The sequence below is a fragment of the Perognathus longimembris genome, chromosome 6, assembly GCF_023159225.1.
Source record: "Perognathus longimembris pacificus isolate PPM17 chromosome 6, ASM2315922v1, whole genome shotgun sequence".
Lineage (NCBI taxonomy): Eukaryota > Metazoa > Chordata > Mammalia > Rodentia > Heteromyidae > Perognathus > Perognathus longimembris.
In genome coordinates this window covers 24,335,245-24,354,218 of record NC_063166.1, presented here as the reverse complement: position 1 = coordinate 24,354,218, position 18,974 = coordinate 24,335,245, and the positions used below count along the sequence as shown (strand labels likewise).

Below are 18,974 nucleotides of genomic sequence, written 5' to 3'. Positions count from 1 at the left end.
TCCAAAGGTCCTAGACTCTGATATTCTGATGACTTCAAACAAATCTTTTCATAAATCCCTCCTTTGTCTTTTTTTACACTGTTGTTGTTGCATTAATTGTGCAGTACTTTTCAAGTTTATTCGCTGTGACAACCATGGTCTTACCCTAATATTTATCACAATGGTTACACCCATTACAGACAATATAAACAGTTCTAATTTTCCCCAACTGTACTTCCAAGATATCTTTGTTTTCAATGTTAGAGATTGAATGCATGGATTTATGGCTGTTACATGAGCCCTCTAACATGGGGCTGCACCCTCATCCCCAAGGTCCATTTCTTGAATCTTCTTTTCTTATCAGTGTTGTTACCAAGGTCCTAGAATTGTGCAGAGGGGTTTTCCTGCCTGCTTGTTAGTTCATCCTTGCAGGGCCGGCCCAAAGCTGCTTTACCACAACGACTTTCAGCTTAGTGCATTCTGATGTCATAAATACTTATCCTGTGCAAGGGCAAAGGAAAGAGGTGGCTTTAAAAGAACAGCTCTATTTATGTATCAACATGGCCTAATAATTAGATCACAGAGAGAGAGAGAGAGAGAGAGAGAGAGAGAGAGAAGAGAGAAAAGAGAGGAGAAAGAAAGGAGAGAGGAGAGAGGGAAGGGGGGAGGAAAATCATGAGGCGATGGCTCAATAAGATATCAGACAAGCCCCTGTTCAGGAAGCACGAGTAGATTCCTGGCACTGTTGGTATTTTTAAGCAATAGCACAGGTTGGCCCTCCGAAGGTTCTAGTTCACACCATCTAAACAGTGGGTCATGTCAGCCTCTGGGGCAGATCATCTTCCCTTGGTGTTGCCCAACTCAGCTTTCCCTGCTGATTTATTTTGAAATCTGCTATTTCTGTCTCTCTCCTTTCCCCCAGACTATCATACCATACTGCATGCAGCTTGACTGCAACACAGATGCCAAACCCCATACCCAAGATGGCTGCATCCCAGGACCAAGCACAGCACTGCTCCTGCACTAATCAAAGGCTGGTAGAAGGGATTATGCTTCTGGAAAGAGCATGCCTTGGTGCCTAAAAGGCATGCCTAGTTTTCTTTGAAGTTGTTGGGTCTCTCTCTCTGGAGAACAGGCTGTTAGTTTTACCCAAGCAAGAAGAAGAGCACTGACCAAATGACCAGTCAATTCATACCCAATGAAATGCACAGGGTGAATAGCAATAGACATGGTGTAAACACAGATTCTGCATTCCCATCAGGGCTTCAAATTCTTAAAACATCAAGGATAGAAGATGATCATTTTTAGAAGTAGAAGAAGCCTTCAAGAACCATGCTGTCAGTTTGTATAGCATGGCTAAACACCTGTTCAATGTCTTTCTGATTCTCAAGTGCAAAGGCATTCTAGAACTTGGGCTCCTCCATGTTCAGAGGATTATGTCTATGCCATGGAGGTAAGTGATAGTCCCACTTCTCCAGCACTGAACTCCTTGTTTCATTTGGTTATATTTATCTCTTTTAGATACTCCTGAGAATCTCCACCAAAACTAAACCAAATCAAACAAACAAACAAAAAATCCAGAATACTAAGTAGGAAAAAAAGACCCAGCAGTAAGAGTCAGTGTTCAAGGAACATTACCTATGAACTATGACATATTCTGAGGGTAAGTGTATAATTCTCATGTGACCCATTACCCCCATTGTATTTTTAAAAAGACAGAGAGAATTGGGAGAGACAAGAATTCACATTTTTGCAAAAATAGGAGGAACAGAATGTAACTGCCAAGTCATAGAAACTCCCTCTCCAAATTTCACTAAGACATTTAGTGAAAGCCTAAATAAAGATGAGTGACAAACTTTCTATTTAATCTGAAGAAATGATCTTCTTGGTAGTACTGCCTGGCACCAAGTTCTTTTCTACTAGCTAAAAACAAAACAACACAAAGTACAAAGGCAGAATACCAGGTGCCAGTGCACTGATCTAGCTACTAGGGAAGCTGAGACCCAAAGGAACATGTTCAAAAGTCTTCAGGAGGGCTGGGAATGTGACTTTGTGGTAGAGTGCTTGCTTAGCATGCATGAAGCCCTGGGTTCGATTCCTCAGTATCACATAAACAGAAAAAGCCAGAAGAGGTGCTGTGGCTCAAGTGGGAGAGTGCTAGCTTTGAGCACAGAGAGGCTCAGAGATAGAGTTTAGGCACTGAGTTCAAGCTCCAGAACTGGCAAAAATAAAAAGTCTTCAGGATTCCATCTCCAAAAAACCCGGATTAGAGGTATGGATCAAGGGGTAGAGCAACAGCCAAGGAAGTAAGGTAAGTGAACCACCCTGAGTTAAAGCTTTGGTATAGATAAGACCTAAAAATAAACAAAAAACCCACCTTAAACATATTCCCAATATGTTTGTCATATTATTTTTAAATCCTATATGGACAGTTTTAACAAACAATGGGTAAATAATGCAGTATTTGAATACTGGCTAAATGAAAAGTATTAATGATATTGGGGTAGCAACTCCTGAGTTAGGGAGACAGAGTCTCAATGATCTTCAAGTTCCCATCTATCTCTACTAGAGATAGAATTCTGATGGCTCAGACAGATGAGGATAACCCAGGCAAAAAGTTCATGAAATTCTATCCCAACAACAAAAAGTATGGAGTAATTGTTCATGTCTGTTATTCTAGCTATGAAGGGGCACACAGGCTGGCCCAAGCAAGAAAAGTGAGACCTTATCTGAACAATAGCAAGTATAAAAAGCTGGAAGCTTGGTAGAGCCCTTGTATAAGGCCCTAAGATCAATCCCAAGTACTACCAAACCAAACCAAACAAAAGGTGAGAATACTTAGGCTAGGCATCATAGCCTACCACTGTAATATTTAGACAAAAACCAAGACCCTGTGTAAAACTCAAGCTCACAGGGGCTGGATGGGGCTCAGGTAGGTGGTAGACTTTTTATTTTCCTAGCAAGTACAATGTCAGGAGAACAAAACCTTGTCCTGACAAAAAGAAAAGGAGGAAGGGAGGGAGGGAGGGAGGGAGAAAAAAGAGTATCCTACTTTGCAGAATTTAGAAACTATATTGCAAGGTTTCATTTCATTTGATAAACACTGAGAGAAAATGGTAGTAACTCACAAAGTACCACAGAATCCTGTCACCTTGAGAAGAGTTGTGTCAGCATTCCCTTTCTCATGGTTGACACAACCTTATGCCATCACTGAGAGCAGCAATGATAATAGAGGATTGGGGGAGTGGACCTACAGCACTTGGCACTAGGGCCCTGATACATAAAATATTAAGCTTCAGTAACATGTATGTTTTAACATGTTGTATTCCATCTTGGCAAAATAATCTACCTTACTTCATAAAAGTTATCACAACTATGTGAATGTCTCCACATTGCTACCATAAATGCTACCATTTATGAAGCTTTTAAAGAATAAAATGCTTCACACCAGTGGCCAGTAAATTCTGTTTAGAAACTTAATGTGTTCCGAAATAGTTTAGAAAAGCTATGCTTACAGATAAAACACTATGTACTCTCTTGAGTATATGACTCTTCATCTTTTTCCTTTTGCCACAAAATATCACTAAGTATCTCAAAATGCTGCCCTCCTCCAAACTGGCTCTGAATTATGGATGCTATACCCAAATTGAATTAAGTGAAGAGGAAAAGGGGGAGGACATACTTTGGTTCAAGGTCATTTGGGGGAAGATCTCCCCATTTTAGATTGTTTTTTGGATATCAAGATGGGTTTTCTTAGCCATGGAAATGTACAATATAAATCCCTGTATTCCAGAATGAACTGGAATGAACTAGAGGGGTGTGTGTGTGTGTGTGTGTGTGTGTGTGTGTGTGTGTGTGTGTGTGTGCAAGTGATGTATGTGTTGGCAATAGTAGAGTGAGATGAACAACCAATGTTGGCCTGTCAAGAGAAGGAAACATCTATCAGTGATAGATGTTTGACACAGAACAGGGTGGTTGACAGGGATGTTAAGATAAAGAAAATGACCCATCAATGACAGTAATCTAACACCAAAAATGTAGCATCTGCCAAATCTATGTTGAAAGTTCAAGGAGATAAAAGAAATCTCCCATTGATTCTATTATTTAGAAGACCTACACAGTTTCAGACATGGAAGAAAGTTAAATCTCATAAACCAAGATGAAAAGAAGGGTACTGATTAGTAAACTGACCGATATGTGATAACTAGAGAGACTACTTTCATCTGGAACCTAAAGTCTCTTTGAAGTTAAGTACAGTTAGGTATGTTTGTGCACAAATTGTAAAGTTAATTTGTTATAGAGCCACTCTTTCTGACCCATATATATGTGTACATATATATATGTTATTAAGGTCTCTATGTCCTTGCTAGGCTAACCACTTCTGTGTCTCCAAAGCCTTGCACTATACTAGAATAAGTAGCCCTTAAGGAAGCATTAGCTAAATGAATAAATGAATGGTGAATGACTGAATGAGACTGGAATAGAAAGGTAGCATCACCATTTGTGACAATTCGAAAGTTGTCATTTATTTCTCCTAAAGTTTCCTAGGAAGCCTGGTAATTCAAACTCAGAAATGTTTTGGCCTGGTCTTGCAGATAGTTCTTCTACAAGGCTACAGACGTGGTTTGGACGACAAGTCTTAAGGAATGGAGACAACCAAACACTGCCACAGAGGCAAAGATGATAGAGCTGTTAGAAATGCTCAAGTAATATTGTCTCCTCCATTGCCTCCCTAGAGAAATTTACCCTGATAAGCCTTTGAGAATCAATGTGTCTGTATTTCTGCACACCAGCCAGCAACCCACAGCTAGAGAATAGTTTCTTTCTCTCTGATTCTGTAGTGTACTGATTCTGTAGTGGAGGAGGAGGAGGCTAAGCGCTCTCCAATACTCAGTGTTCCGTATGGCAGTGCTATTTCCATTCTCACTGCAGCTACACTTGGCCTTTCTACCCACACTCAGAAGGGGCCTCACTGGAATCTACAAGAACATTAGAAACTCTGTTCCTGACCTATATTTGCCAATGTATTTGTTGTTTTCGCTCCTACAAACGTATTGTGTTGGATTAATACCCATATGTGTATGGTCACAACTTTCATTTTTTTATTCACCTCATAATCACTTATAGGAAAATAATTTATGACCCTTTAATGAGACATTCTTAGGTTAAAATGTCTTAATTGGGAATTCAGATGTTCCCCCCTTTTATTTTTATTTTATTTATTTATTTATGCCAGTCCTGGGCCTTGGACTCAGGGCCTGAGCACTGTCCCTAGCTTCTTTTTGCTCAAGGCTAGCACTCTGCCACTTGAGCCACAGCACCACTTCTGGCCATTTTCTATATATGTGGTTCTGGAGAATCAAACCCAGGGCTTCATGTATATGAGGCCAGCACTCTACCACTAGGCCATATTCCCAGCTCCCCCCCACCCCTTTTTATTGATAAATACAGAGCTGTTCAAATTAGACAGGAAATCCAGGCTGGAATGAATGCAGCATACACACACACACACACACACACACACACACACACACACACACACACACACACACTGGTTGCCAGGGAAGCCATGTAAGGCATTAGCTTAAGTCATCCGATTTTCCTGTATTGGCCTCTCAAAGGCCAAGTCATTCTTTGGCCCTTTTCTCCTGCTCAATTCTCAATCTTCAGATGCAGCCAAAGGGGTGAGAGATTTAGAACCCCAGTCTTCCTTTGGGGTTTAAGTAGGACAAAGTCCACATTGTCTAGGAGCTGGGGGTCACTTAGTCTATCTTCTTGTTCATTCACTTGCTTAGTGAAATGAAGCATATTCAGTAATAGGAACAAGAGAGGAACCAAGGATGCCAGCTCACGTATGATGCCAGAGAGCTAGGAGCACTCACTCAGTGGCTCAAAGAGGCTCACAGCTCACTTAATCTGGGACATTTGTGGTCCCTAGGCAGCCTGGGTGAAAATGGAACTCTGCTCTCTCACGCAGCTCATCCTCCGGTGCCCCTAGTCAGCTGACAGAGCTGTGAGCTCAGAGCTCTAATGTCACTTTGAGTCTCTGACTTGAAGGTGCCAATCAGGTAGTCTGTCCACCATGTACTCATTGAGTGTAAATGCAAGTCATTCAGAAGTTTGTGACATTGTTTTAGACACCAGAGAGAAAGAAAAGGAGGAGGAAAGAAGGGCAGAATAATTCTCCCTGACTGGAATTATACTTGATGACATCTATCATGATCATTTCCGTGTATCATTGAACATTCTCTTGACTCAAGACTTCCATGGCTTTACACATGTCACATGTATTTATTTGAAGCAATACCCGTGAGATGGGTACTATTTTTATCTGCATTTACTTGTCCATGTGACAACTGGAGGCAACAGCGGGAATGGAGTCCCTGCCTAAGCATTCTGGAACTACAGCCTTATCCACCAGGACCTGAAGCCAATGCATCCTACAGGGTGCTTGTAATTAGATTTGCTCTTGTTGCCAACACTTGACACCTATAAAAGCATACATACATCCACATTTGCACAGTTCCTTTAAGCTCAAGATGAGTGTAGCTTCAGATGCATGTTCATGAAGGCTTTTTGTTCAATGCATTCTTACTGTTTTTTAAGCAATGAAAAAAAACCCATGTTTTCCACTGGAAAATGATTGCTATCCAGTGATTTCACAACTGTCTAAAAATACTTGGCCAAAAAGGAAGAACTTAAAATTCCCGAGGGCTCTTCTACTCCTTCTCGATTTAGTACTGCTTTTCAAATGTCAAAATCTGCTAAGTTTCAAGTCTGCTACTGTCTACAAGAGGGACGGTTCCTCAAAACAGTGTGACGTACAAAATAAATGCTCTCCTGTATGCGCATGTGTACGCTTGTTCAGGCACCCACACGCGCACATACGCACACAGGGAGACACTTTCTTACAGTCAACTGGCAAACGATTTTTAGCTTTTAGAATTGTCAGCCCTGAAAAAGGGTGTGTGCGTAGATATCCTCACAGATTTCAACTGGAAATAGAAACTGAAATGGCTATTGGATAATAATTTGGCAACAAGTATCAAAAAGCTTAAAACCAGAAGAAAATAATCTTCAATACAGCAATTTGCTGATGACAGACAATTATTCTAAGGAAGCCATTCATAATAGAAACTAGCGTAGAGCTACAAGAATATTCTGGCAGCATAAAAGCAAAGAAAAATTTATAAAGGATGCAATATCCAGATCAAGGAAACCAACTGAATGAATTTTAGTATATTTGTTCACTGGTATAGTATAGAACCATAAAAATTCTGACTGCCATAAAACAATGCTGACTGTAAGGAGTAACTAAAAACTAGTAGACAATATATACTTATTGATTTTTATGACTCTCTGATTGTGGATGCTGATTAATGTTTTTTCAGAATTCTCCCTTTCTTAACAATTCCTTGTCATCTGTCCTAATTGGATATGTATAAAAGCAAGTTCTATTCTCTGTGTGTGTTTGTTACCAGGATTTGAACTCAGAGCCTGCACTTGTTAGGTCTGCTTGCTTGCTTGGCTGGTCCTCTACCATTTGAGCCACATCTCCAACCCAATTTTTTTGTTGATTGATTAGATATGGAGTCTCTTCAGACTTTTCTGCCCAGGCTAGCTTCAAACTTTGGTCCTGTGAATCTTAGCTCCCTGAATAGCTAGACTTACAGACAGGAACCATCAGTGGCTGGCTCACAGTTCTATTTCTACAAAGAGACAAGAAGAATAAATACAAGGGTAGTAATAGTGGCTAGGTAGATATACACTCATTCTTTGTGTGTGAATGTGTGTTTGTGTGTACATGTGTGATAAGCTATTAATATAGTCCACCATTAAACACAAATAAATGATAATCATTTTTCGTTAGTGACTTTCGAGATATTTACCGATACCACGTGCTTTCATTCCACTGGAGACCAGATGCAATCGGCTCAGTCCCAGTAGAGCTTTTCCCAAAGATTTTGCTTGAGTAGAATAGGTGACAGGAGAAAGTCAATGTAAGACGCTTGAACCTGTAATTATAAAAACAAGATTCCCACTGAGTTCAGCAGCTTCTGTAGCCTTAATTAACATTAGCTGAAGTCACAAAAAAGAGAAACAGCCCTTGCATGATCTCGCTCTCTCTCTCTCTCATCATTATAGTTAAGGCAATCAAGTTTTTAAGTTTATGCTTCAAATTTGGCCGTTCTATTTGCTAAATTTTCTCAAACATTAATTAGCACAATCATCTCTGTAAGGCCATTAAAAACTGCTAGAAAGAGACTCAGAAAAACTTCAGGACAACCAAGAGTTTTAGTCACTAACCTGAGAGCCAACCTATTTGGATAGTCTGTAGCCTTCCTGTGGAATAACAAAGACAGTAACAGAAAACTGTAACCTCTTTGTACATCAGTTTGATAATAAAAATTTGAAAGGAAAAAAAAAAGACAGTAACAGAAATCTTTCTGTCCAAAAATTCTCTGTAAGACTGAGTGAAAGAAATCACAAATACTGCTACTTAAGTGCTGCAACATGTTGCTGCAATTATCATAAATATTTATTCTACATTATATTGTTATTGTTGTTGTTATTGTTTTTGTTGTTGTTATTCTACTGCCAGTACTAGGGCTTGAATTCAGGGCCTTACACTCTCTCTTGACTTTTTTTTTTTTTAATCTAAATATTTTTATTTATTTTCTTTTAGAAGCTTGGCTGTTATTTTTGGTTGTTTGTTTGTTTGCCCTGGCATTTTACTGCTTCAGCCACACCACTCCTATCACCTTTTACAGGCTAATGGTAGTTTAGAGTCTCATGGACTTTCCTCCCTGGGCTGACTTTGAATCACATTCTCTGATTCAAGCCTCCTGAATGCTTAGGATTACAGGCGTGAGCCATCAGTGCCTACCTAGCCCAATCTACATCATTTCCTTTGCTTAGAAAAACAACATTGAGATCCATATTCACCTATTTCTTTGAATTACGGTACAGAGTAAAGGGACTTTATAAATAAATACGAAGGATTTGTCTAATGAACACGCCATCAACTGAATGAACAGCAGACATGTTTCATATGTGGTCTGTTAGATATGATTCTGGTTTAGAAGTGCAGTAATTTAATAAAATTGACTATGCAGAGAGGACAAGGAGGCAAGGTTATTTTACAACAGTGTCTAGCAAAAAAATCATGTAAATGATTTATAATGCTACCAGAACATAACAGTAGTTGTTCATAATGGTCTCAGCCACAAAGCACACTTACAACTCTGTTATATTGTTCTCTCTCGTGTACAGTCAATATGTAAAAGTCTTGTGTACATACTATATGCTATCGAAACACAAGCTCCCAGCAGTATTAAGTTGTAAGATTTCCATTCTCGATTTATTTTCATCTCTATGATAAATGACAAACCCCACAGGACTTCAGATGTCTGACTGGGGCCCAGCCCTTTCCTCAGAGGTGTTTAGAAGTATAGGAAAATATGTGCCAGGAAAACTAAATTTCTAACTTCCAATTGTTTTTCCTCAAGAATACAAGGCCACACTTAAACTGAATTATGGTTCTGTTCGCTGGTTACAGTGCTGGCAGCCATTTAACACAGTGTAAATATAGTGTTCTCTGCAACATAAAATAAGAGGGTAGGATAGATGAAGTTAGCCACAAAGTCCTTAATTTGACAATTTTCATGTGGGTTCACTATTAATGTCATCATCAGGAGGACTTGTGTGTGTGCCATAAAAGTGTGGTAAAATTTTAGCCATAGAAGGCAAAATTCCTCTTGACTTGCTTTTGGTCCCTTGGTGGGGAATGTCCTTATTCTTTCTTGTTATGTGTCCCTTAACTTGGGCTTAGACATTACTTCCTTTGTGACACAGTCTCAAGAGGGCTGCATTTCTCTCCATCTCACTTGTTTAGAATGTGAGCTCATTAGGGGCCTTTACCAGGCTACTACATTTTTCATAACAACCTACACAGCTCTTTGGACATAATGTGTTTGCAGGAAACACACATTCAATACACACACACACACACACACACACACACACACACACACACACACACACACTGTTAGACCCCAAACTGCAATGAAAAGGCTCTTGTGGGTGAGTTAAAGTTAAAGGTTAAGGTATAATTATTTTTTCCATTTTTAGTGAAATGAAACTTCTAACATTCTCACTTCCAGATGCATCAGCACTACATAAAATATATTAGAAACTATTAAAAAGAAACAGACATGCCATACCTTTTCCTGTCTAAGAATTCATCTGCAAATACTAAGTGAACACAGGGGTCTCTAGGTGTTCTCAAGGAGAGCATGGAGTTAGGTGTTGGTCCCAGGCACTCACTGGTTGGAAATGGTGAGGAAGACTGAGTCCCCATAACCCTAGCATGCCCCACCTTCCTCGAGTCGGCAGTCCATGAAGGAGTTATGGATTCCCTGGGTAGTTATGCTCTGCCTCCCAATACTGGCCAGTATGTGAAGGGTGAGACAGAAAGCATCACCTCAAAGGAACAGAACACCAGTGCTGATTTCCATTTTCCACTCCTCCAGTTCTTATTCCCACCTCAACCAAGTTCTGCTTTGGATTTTTCAAGACAATCTTTGAGCCTGTGACAGTCTGCCCATCTGCATACATATGACATCATACCACACACATCAATTCCTACCTCACTCCAAAGACCTCATGCGGCTCAGAAAAGAACAGTGGGCAGAAAAAAGAACAAGTTTCTCATAATAACCAAACTCAGCCTGGTCCACATTCACAAGTATGAGTCACTGTTGAGACAATACATATGGATTTTTCTAAGAGGTCACTGAGCCTTATTCGTGGAGTTTTCTTTCTTCTTATGTTCCAAGATTTCTTGGGCTTTAGATTGCAGACAGAAATCCCAACCACTTTCGTTTATTCCACTTAGCTATTAATGTCTCACTATAGCCAAAGTCATCCAAGTGAGCCCAGGGATTTCACTGTGGAATACCTTCCAACCATTCCTGAGTGATTTGAAGATGACAGAGACCAGTATGTAAGAGGCAGACAATGGGACAAGAATAGGGACCACCATTTTAAGAATATGTGTGGTATATACAATTTGAGACCCACAAAATAAGCATGCATGCAATATGTATATAAAACATAGGAAAACAATACAGAACACCCATAGGCTGAGCACATGATTTATGAGCCATACATGACCCAATTAATTATTTGTGACTTTCCAAAACAGCCTCCCTCTCCCAGGGCAACTGCCATCCCAAATTTTGTCTTCATTACTTCCTAAAATATATTGTATAATTTGCCTGGCTTTTGTTTTTTCTTCAGTACTGGGCCTCCCACTTACTTATCTGGTGCTCTACTTCTTAAGCCATGCCTCCTGCCCAGATTTTTGCTATTATTTTGGAGATGGAGCCTCACATACGTTATTGCTCCATCTAACTTTAAACCATAATTCTCAGATTACAGCCTTCTGAGTGACTAGGACTGCAGGCATCATCTGCTGATGCCTGGCCAATTTTGCTGGATTTTTGACTTTATAAATGATTCAGACATGCTGTAGCCTTTTGTAATGTTTTTATCCCAAATAGTATTCTTCCTAAAATACATTGTTTTCGGGTGGCTGTAATTTGTTCTTTTCTATTATTGTATAATATACCATTGTTCTGTTAAACTGCAATAATTTTGGCTCAACTCTGTCTCTGAACTTGGGTGGTAAAATATGACCCAAATCAGTATATGTACAGAATAAACTGTACCCTAATTTAGTATGTAAATAATGTATAACCTACTCTCTCAGTATAATGCTATAACCAAGCAATCACAGAAGTTGAGTCTCAGCCAATCACAGCCCGTCAGCTGATTAGGCTACATCCATATAAGGCCAATGCCGATGTAGCCAATCAAATTGTTTCTGTGTAACTCATCTTTTTCTTTGGCTATAAATAAAACCTTTATGTATATATGTGGGGTGGGGGGAGGGATAAGGGGGAGAGATGGAGCAATCCAAACCATCTTAGTTCTGGAATGCCGCCCAGTTTTAGAGCCATTTTTCTTGCTCAAGTAGACTTTGTTAAATTTAACTCATCTCAGTGTTTCTTTTAACAGCTTCCCAGTGTGAATATATATATTTCCCTCTATTGATGGACGTCAAGACTTTTTTTCATCCTTCAGTTGTTGTTTTTTTTTTCTTCTGTTGGAAACATGTTGTGTCCATTAGAAATAATACATGTGAGCACAAACTTCCCTGGGGGCTGCCTAGCCATCATTATATGAACATTCACTGTTACCCAACAGTGTCCAAAATTTCCAAGTGACTGCATCAATCATACTCCTACCAGCAGTGAACACTCCATACTTTTTCTAACCGATCAATTATATCAGAATTAGAAAACAACCTATTAGATCAAAAGTTCCTACTTTCATTTTTGTAGTCTTATAAATAAATTAACATCCTCTACATCTCTTTCAGATGCTGGTGGGTTTACCTCATTCATCACCAAACTTAACAAATGAGTTATTTCCTAAGACAGGTTTATTTTACCCCCTTACCCTTTGAAAGCGCCATTGACTAATGACTTGTGCTGGACCAAGAGTAAATAGTGTGAAGGTTCTCTAGGGCTTTACTCATCATGCGGTGACTCTAGATATCAAAGGAGGCACACAGAACCTCGAACTGCTCAACTGAAATATAAGAAATCAGATGCTGTTTTCAAGTACTCAGAACTATGAAAAAGAGAAGGCCTTCTTTTATTTCCTCCACTATGAGACAGAAGTAGAAGGTACAGAGAGCTGGCATTGATGAGGAAATTGTTCTTTCCAATAACAAAAGTAAGTACCTAGATGATATTAGGTTTTGCCAGATGTTGGCCTGGTGGGAAAAGATTCTTCCCTACCTCTAAGACCAAGGTCAGAACTTGAGGTTCTTTAATGTTTGGTCCTGGCTCCAAATCAGCCTGTTACACATCATTGCTCCAGGCAAGCCTGTAGTCCTGGCTGGGACAGATTATAAAATTAGTACACAAAGGGGAGAAGCAAAGAAACACAACACATGGGTCATAGCACTAGGACTGTGAGAACTGGTCTTAGACCAGGGGAGCTGACTAGAGTGCCTCTGGAGAGGAGATGACTGCTCTGTCTCTTCTCGTCAAGACACGTAGCAGAGACCACAGCACCAGGAAAAACACTAGATGTTGGCTAGGGCTGTTTCTTCATTCTGGTCTCTTTCTTACTAGTTAAACTGCACAGGCAGGGAACAGCGGAAAGGCAGGAGGTACCAGGAAGAAGGAAGCCTAAGAGGCTTTCACAGGCACAACAGATGTCTTTGGAACATGGACTGGTGACAGCAAGTAAAACAAGCAAGCTGTTAGTACCTGTCAAGTTGCCTATTTGGGATGCTTTGGTGACTTGCAGTTGAAGTAGCCTCTGACTAGATTTTCATACTGTGTAAATTATGTAAGGCCTTCCTTTAACCACCCTGGAATCTAGCTAGAAGGTTTAAAAAAAATTTAATGTTATTGTAAAGGTGATGTACAGAGGGGTTACAGTTACAGAATTTAAGTCATGAGTACATTTCTTTTTGAACAGTGTCACGCTTCCCCCATTCTCTCCCAGTATTTCCCCTCCTGTTTCCCCTTCCCCCAAATTCTGTAGTTCATGTCTAACATAGTGTCTAGTGAGTATCACTGTTGAATTGGTTCACCCTTTGTCCCACCATTTCTGTGCTCCCCTTCCCTTCCCCAAATCAAATAAATTTATATACAAGACAAAGAGTACAGAAATAAAAAAAACTAGCAACAAAAGGGGATAGATAAAAGGAAAAAAGAAGAACTGCAAACAGTACAATAAAAAACCCTCTTGTTTCCATTTCTTGGAGTTCATTTCAATAAGCATAATTTTATATGACCATATACACATGACTAGACAGTATTGAGAGAGAGCCTTTCCTTCTTGGTTAGATAAGTTTGAAGACTCTTGTGGTTTTTTTTCTATTAAAAAGTGTGATTTTTAACCATCATCCTAGCTAGGTAGGCTGGTTTACACCTACCTGTAAGCTCAGCACTTAGGAGTCCAAGGTAGGAGGATCTCCAGTCTGAGGCCAGCATGGAAAAAAATATAGCTAGGTAAATAGGTAGGTAGATAGGTAGATAAGATAAGATAAGAAAGAGAGATGGATGGATCCTATCTCAAAAGTAAAACAACAAAACTAACCCAATCTATTTGAAAATCTAGGATCTGTGGCTAGCTGCCTGCAAATATAGTGAGGAAAAATAGGTCTGTAACCTCAGGTGCAGTTCAAGAGTTCAAGATAGCTTTCAGGGTCAGTAACCATCTTAAAATCATCACATTGCAAAAGAAGAAAAAGACCTTTTGTATCACTGAGAGGTAAAGATTCCATTAAAATACACACATCCTCCCATAACAACAAAAAAACTATTTAAAAATGACCTTGTATTAAAAGGTTATGTAAAAAGTATGTCTGGCTTTTTATTCACAGCAACTAGACTACCTTTACAGAAGAATTATGGTATCTCATTCTAAGTGCTTAATGAGGAACTAATTAGTCTTCCCATCTCCCCCTTTAAGCTCCTCTGGGAAATGAAGTCAGAACCCACTTCCTTCCCACTGTGCTGTGTGGAGATTGCAGCCAGCACCCCAGCAGCATTTGTTGGGGGCGGGGGAAGAGTCCTTTGCAAAGGCAAGACAGATATAAGAACAAATATCACAGGCTCCACCTTCAACTGGCAGGCTCAGCTCACAAAGAAAGCTAAACATTTATTATAAGATCTTGTAAAGGAGCTGTTGGAACAAGCCGGACCACCCACCCCGCACATCCACCGCAAAGATGCCTTTCCTTTCCTGACTGCCATGGAGAAAGCCTACCTACCTGATCTCTCTCACAGATGGGGTAATCCTGGGCAGGTGCTGGACAGGTAGGACAGCTCCCTGCTCTCACAAGCAGCCCACTGTTGACCCTGTCTGTACCACATGGGAATAGAGTACCCCCTCACCCCTTGGGGACACCAGCCTTCCCAGTGACATTGTGGGAACATTAGTGGTTTTAAACACCTCCAGTGGAGGGAGGAAAATTCCTTTGGCCTTTGTAAAGGAACTTCTCCAGCAACATCACCAAGGTGTGAGACATATTACAAGCTCACCCTTGTTCCTTAGCCCTGCCAAGCACCTTTTTTTTTTTCATCTGGTCATCATCAGGGTAGCAAGACCAACCCTGAAAAGTGTTCTTTCCCATACTGAAAGAATATCTTACATGTTCAAGAATACTGCTACTTCCCGACAAACCACAGAAAGCTATTTTCAATGCAAAAGGGAACATCTTCCCAAATGCTAAATACAGCACCACTAAATCTTTGGTAAGAGAGGTCGGGAAGGAAACTATTGGGGCTCCCTGTATGTGTTCAAATTTTTACTAGTGAGGCTAAAGTTTGACAACTGTGGTGAGGAAGAGTGAACAGAAGCTACTGAGTTCTAAGCTGTGCTAGACATAGGGTGGGAGGTCAGGATTAAGGTAACTAAGCCAAGTTGGTCCTTCGGAAGGATGGATAAATGCCAACCAAGTGACCTGTCACTCTGAAGGAACTGGTCACCAATGTGGTATGATATTTTTTTTAATCATCAAATCCTTCCAATGACTCACAGTTACCGGAAACTCCAAAACTAGATGCTGTGTGTGTGTGTGTGTGTGTGTGTGTGTGTGTGTACCAGTATTGGGGCTTAAGCTCAAGACCTGAGCTGAGCACTGTCCCTTAGCTTCAAGGCTGGCATGCTCTATTACTTGAGTCACAGCTCTATTTCTGGCTTTGGTGGATAATTGGAGTAAGAGTCTCACAGACTTTCCAGGCCAAGCTGGCCCTAAAGCTTGATCCTTAGATCTCAGCCTCCTATGTAGCTGGGATTATACAAGCACAAGCCACTGGTGTCTGGCTTATCATTTTGCTAAAGATGAAAATATGAAAGTAGAGAATCCAGATACATAAAATAAGTAGACTTTTTCTAGGGGAAATGAGGACTTGATCTTCAAACTCACTGGCTATAAAAGGAGGCATGGACACCTGTGTCAGGTTCATACAAGGCTGAAGTTCAATTATGCATGTAAAAGCACATGGCTCAGGCCACATCCTCAGCAGATGCTCAGACACTGCTTCTCCCCTCCCTTTCCACAGAGCAAGTCACAGCAGGATGACCTGTGAGGACAGCGGAGGCTCCTAGCTTCCTGAAGTGGAAATGACAAGACGGCCAGCAACTACTGAGGTGGGGGTGGGGGGTGGGGCAGGAACAAAGGGCACCTGTCTTTGTAGCGCCATCTGTATCACCAATGTGAAATCAGCTCTGCCACAGTCATGTGGGGGTCTTCTTTCTGACGTGTATTAGTGGCACTGACTGGCAAGTCTCCACACAAGAGCAGCCCCTCCCTCCTCCCAAGGCTGTTTCTGACTTGGTGTCCAGCTGTGGAGAGAGGAGTGGCCAGGTGCATCTGCATAGGAGCATCAGGTAGGCCAGGCAGCCAGAAGAAGAAATACAGCTTTCAACCTGCAGGTGACCAGGCTGAGTCAGAGACTCTCCTGCTACTTACTCCAATGTCTGCTTTCATTCCTGACACAGTAGCATCCCGGCTCTCTGACTGTGAGGAGCCAGCCAGCCTTGCCTCTCCAGGCCCAAACTAGGCAATTTCACTCATCACTCAGGCAAACGGACCACAGGAAGGCTGAAACATGGCAAGAAGAGCAGGCACCCTGCCGTAGATGGATACAGAAATATATTTTTAACTGCGAAGACTTCGCAAATCCAAAAGGCTCTCATTCACAAAGCTAATTTTCTGCAAAAAAAAAAAAATTCTTTCTGTCTTTGGTGCTCATTAAACACAAGCCGAATAAACAGGAAGATGAGGGTTGTTTTTGAATAATACACAGTAGCCACCATCACAACTACAGGAGATATTATTTAAAGCATGAATATGTCCAACTTTCAATCCCCCTCCACCCCTTGTTCCTCTTCCATGATACCCAGAACACATTTTCTAGGTCATAAACTAACAGTATTCATTTTGGTAGTGTTACCAGAGCAGGATTTTTAAAAGATTCACTTTCAGGAAACTTCAAAATACAAAAAAAGAAGGGAAAAAAATAACGTGTTATTCCTAGAGATCTTGAATGTTATTGATGTATCCTTCTTCTTTTGCATCTGTAGTAAATTGTTTATTTTTCTATATTTAATAACCAAGAGTCCCAGTGTTCAGATCACTCATGCTGGATATTATCTGTAATCAAGTTTTAACTTCCGGCTGACCTTTCCTCAGCCTCTCATGTGTTCCTGGGTCATTCCTGTCGCCCTTCTCCTGATGAACTGTCTGCACAAAATGTAATATAACTTTAATACTATCTAAGCAAACCATGAGTAAATAAAAGCATCATACAATGATTCTTTTGAGAATCAAAAGAAATGATTTTGTAATATATCACTATATATACACACACACACACACACATATATATATATATCACTGTTTCTGTTCCATTAATACAGATAATTAAAAGTTGACTGTGTAATCATATTAAACAGCAGGCACAACCTCTCCCTGGTATTAGCTATGCAAAAAAAAAAAACACCACACATTGAATGTTCAATGCTAATCAAATTCATCTCCTCTTAAGAGCAGTGTATAATAGATGGGTCGCCTAAAAGGAATGCTTTGAACAGAATACTTCACTATTGTCTGATTATTCTAAATTTAAAACTGCAACAAAGGAAAGGATTATTCTTCTTGAGGTTGAAGGCTCATGAGGATTTGGTAATGAAATTCCTTTAGGAGAGCAAATAAAAAAAATTGCTATCTACAAGCTGCCAGTTGTGTTATGCCTGTACAGTGTTTTTATATCAAAGGCACCATTCATTCAACAACAAATGTTTGTTTGGAATAAATGAATGAAAGTAATAGCCTCGAAATACTTAGCAAGTTTAATCACTTATAAGTTATGAATTAGGCAGCAAGTGCAATGATTTCCAACTCCTAGGTTGAGGTGGATTCAATATCAGCTCTCAAGAAGTGGGCCCAAGCCAGACCTGGAAATTGAAGTCATATCCTTTGACTCTTAGAAAATGACGCAGCTGTTAGAGCCTGTTGCTGGCTGCAGCTACTTTCCTCAGCACTCTCTTGCAATCTGGAATACATGCAATCTAGGCCAGGTGAGGCAAGACTTAAGAGGCATTAACAAAGTGAGGCTTGTTCCTGAAATTATACAGGCAGTCCAAAAAAGACAAGAACAGAAATCAAAGAACCTTCAGTCACTCTGACATGCACAAACTGAAAAGAAAATTCTTGATATGTACGTTTATTAACATCTTTACCCTATGAGGCATTCAGAGAAAATGACTCATGTTAGAAGTGATATGACACCAAGAGGGAGAAATCAATCTGCCTGCAGGGCACAGGGTGTGAAGTAGACACAGCGTTCCACTGGGGGCCTCATGTTTATTCTTCCACCAATTCTGCAAACACCTTACTTTTCCCCCAGTCTGCACTTAGAATAGGATGCAATCTGTGAGCAAGCCAGATATTTAAAATCTATGTCTTTCAACTCAGAGGAGAAACACAAGTAGAATCGATTTGGCAAGTAGGAAATTTTCACGTATCTCGAAGTGAGGGTTCTCAAGTCATAAATCTTACAGCTTTCAAAACCTATGCCAAAGGATTTAAGGCACTTAACATCACGCCTTTATTGTACATTCCTTTGTGTGCAAAGCATAAGCAAAGTGTCTGCCCTCTGTATCTATTTTGCGGTCCCAGTGGAAGTTTTGGCAGAACTGTCTGGGATCCGCAGGAGAGATGAAGGTTTTCCATAGGCTATCTCCCTCCCCCTGGCTCCCTCTAGGTACCTCTCAGCCTCCAGGGATTTCTGAACCCTCTCCCTTCCCACCTGTCCCTGGGATCATCAATGCTCATGACTTCTCACATGGAACAGACAAATTCACTCCACTCTGTTCTTGAAGCCTTTTCTTTTCTTTTC

At 40.4% G+C, this 18,974-nt stretch overlaps 1 protein-coding gene and 1 long non-coding RNA gene across 12 annotated transcripts in view; one reads left to right on the top strand and one right to left on the bottom strand.

Moving 5' to 3' along the window:
* The window catches only part of Atxn1 (ataxin 1), a 411,842-nt gene that overhangs the window by 237,008 nt on the left and 155,860 nt on the right, over positions 1-18,974 (bottom strand). For 9 of the 11 annotated variants that reach the window (XM_048348421.1, XM_048348427.1, XM_048348425.1 and 6 more), the window contains 2 exons: positions 8,287-8,322; positions 7,869-7,994 (listed from right to left, as the gene is read on the bottom strand). The gene's annotated coding sequence lies outside the window, so the exon portion shown is untranslated. Of the gene's footprint in view, positions 1-7,868; positions 7,995-8,286; positions 8,323-16,665; positions 18,905-18,974 lie in introns of those variants that run through there. The other 2 variants (XM_048348432.1, XM_048348422.1) reach the window with 2 other exon arrangements.
* Positions 2,174-15,626, top strand: LOC125352999. Its single transcript, XR_007211228.1, has 3 exons — positions 2,174-2,213; positions 2,590-2,596; positions 15,508-15,626. It is a non-coding gene; the product is annotated as an uncharacterized LOC125352999 (long non-coding RNA).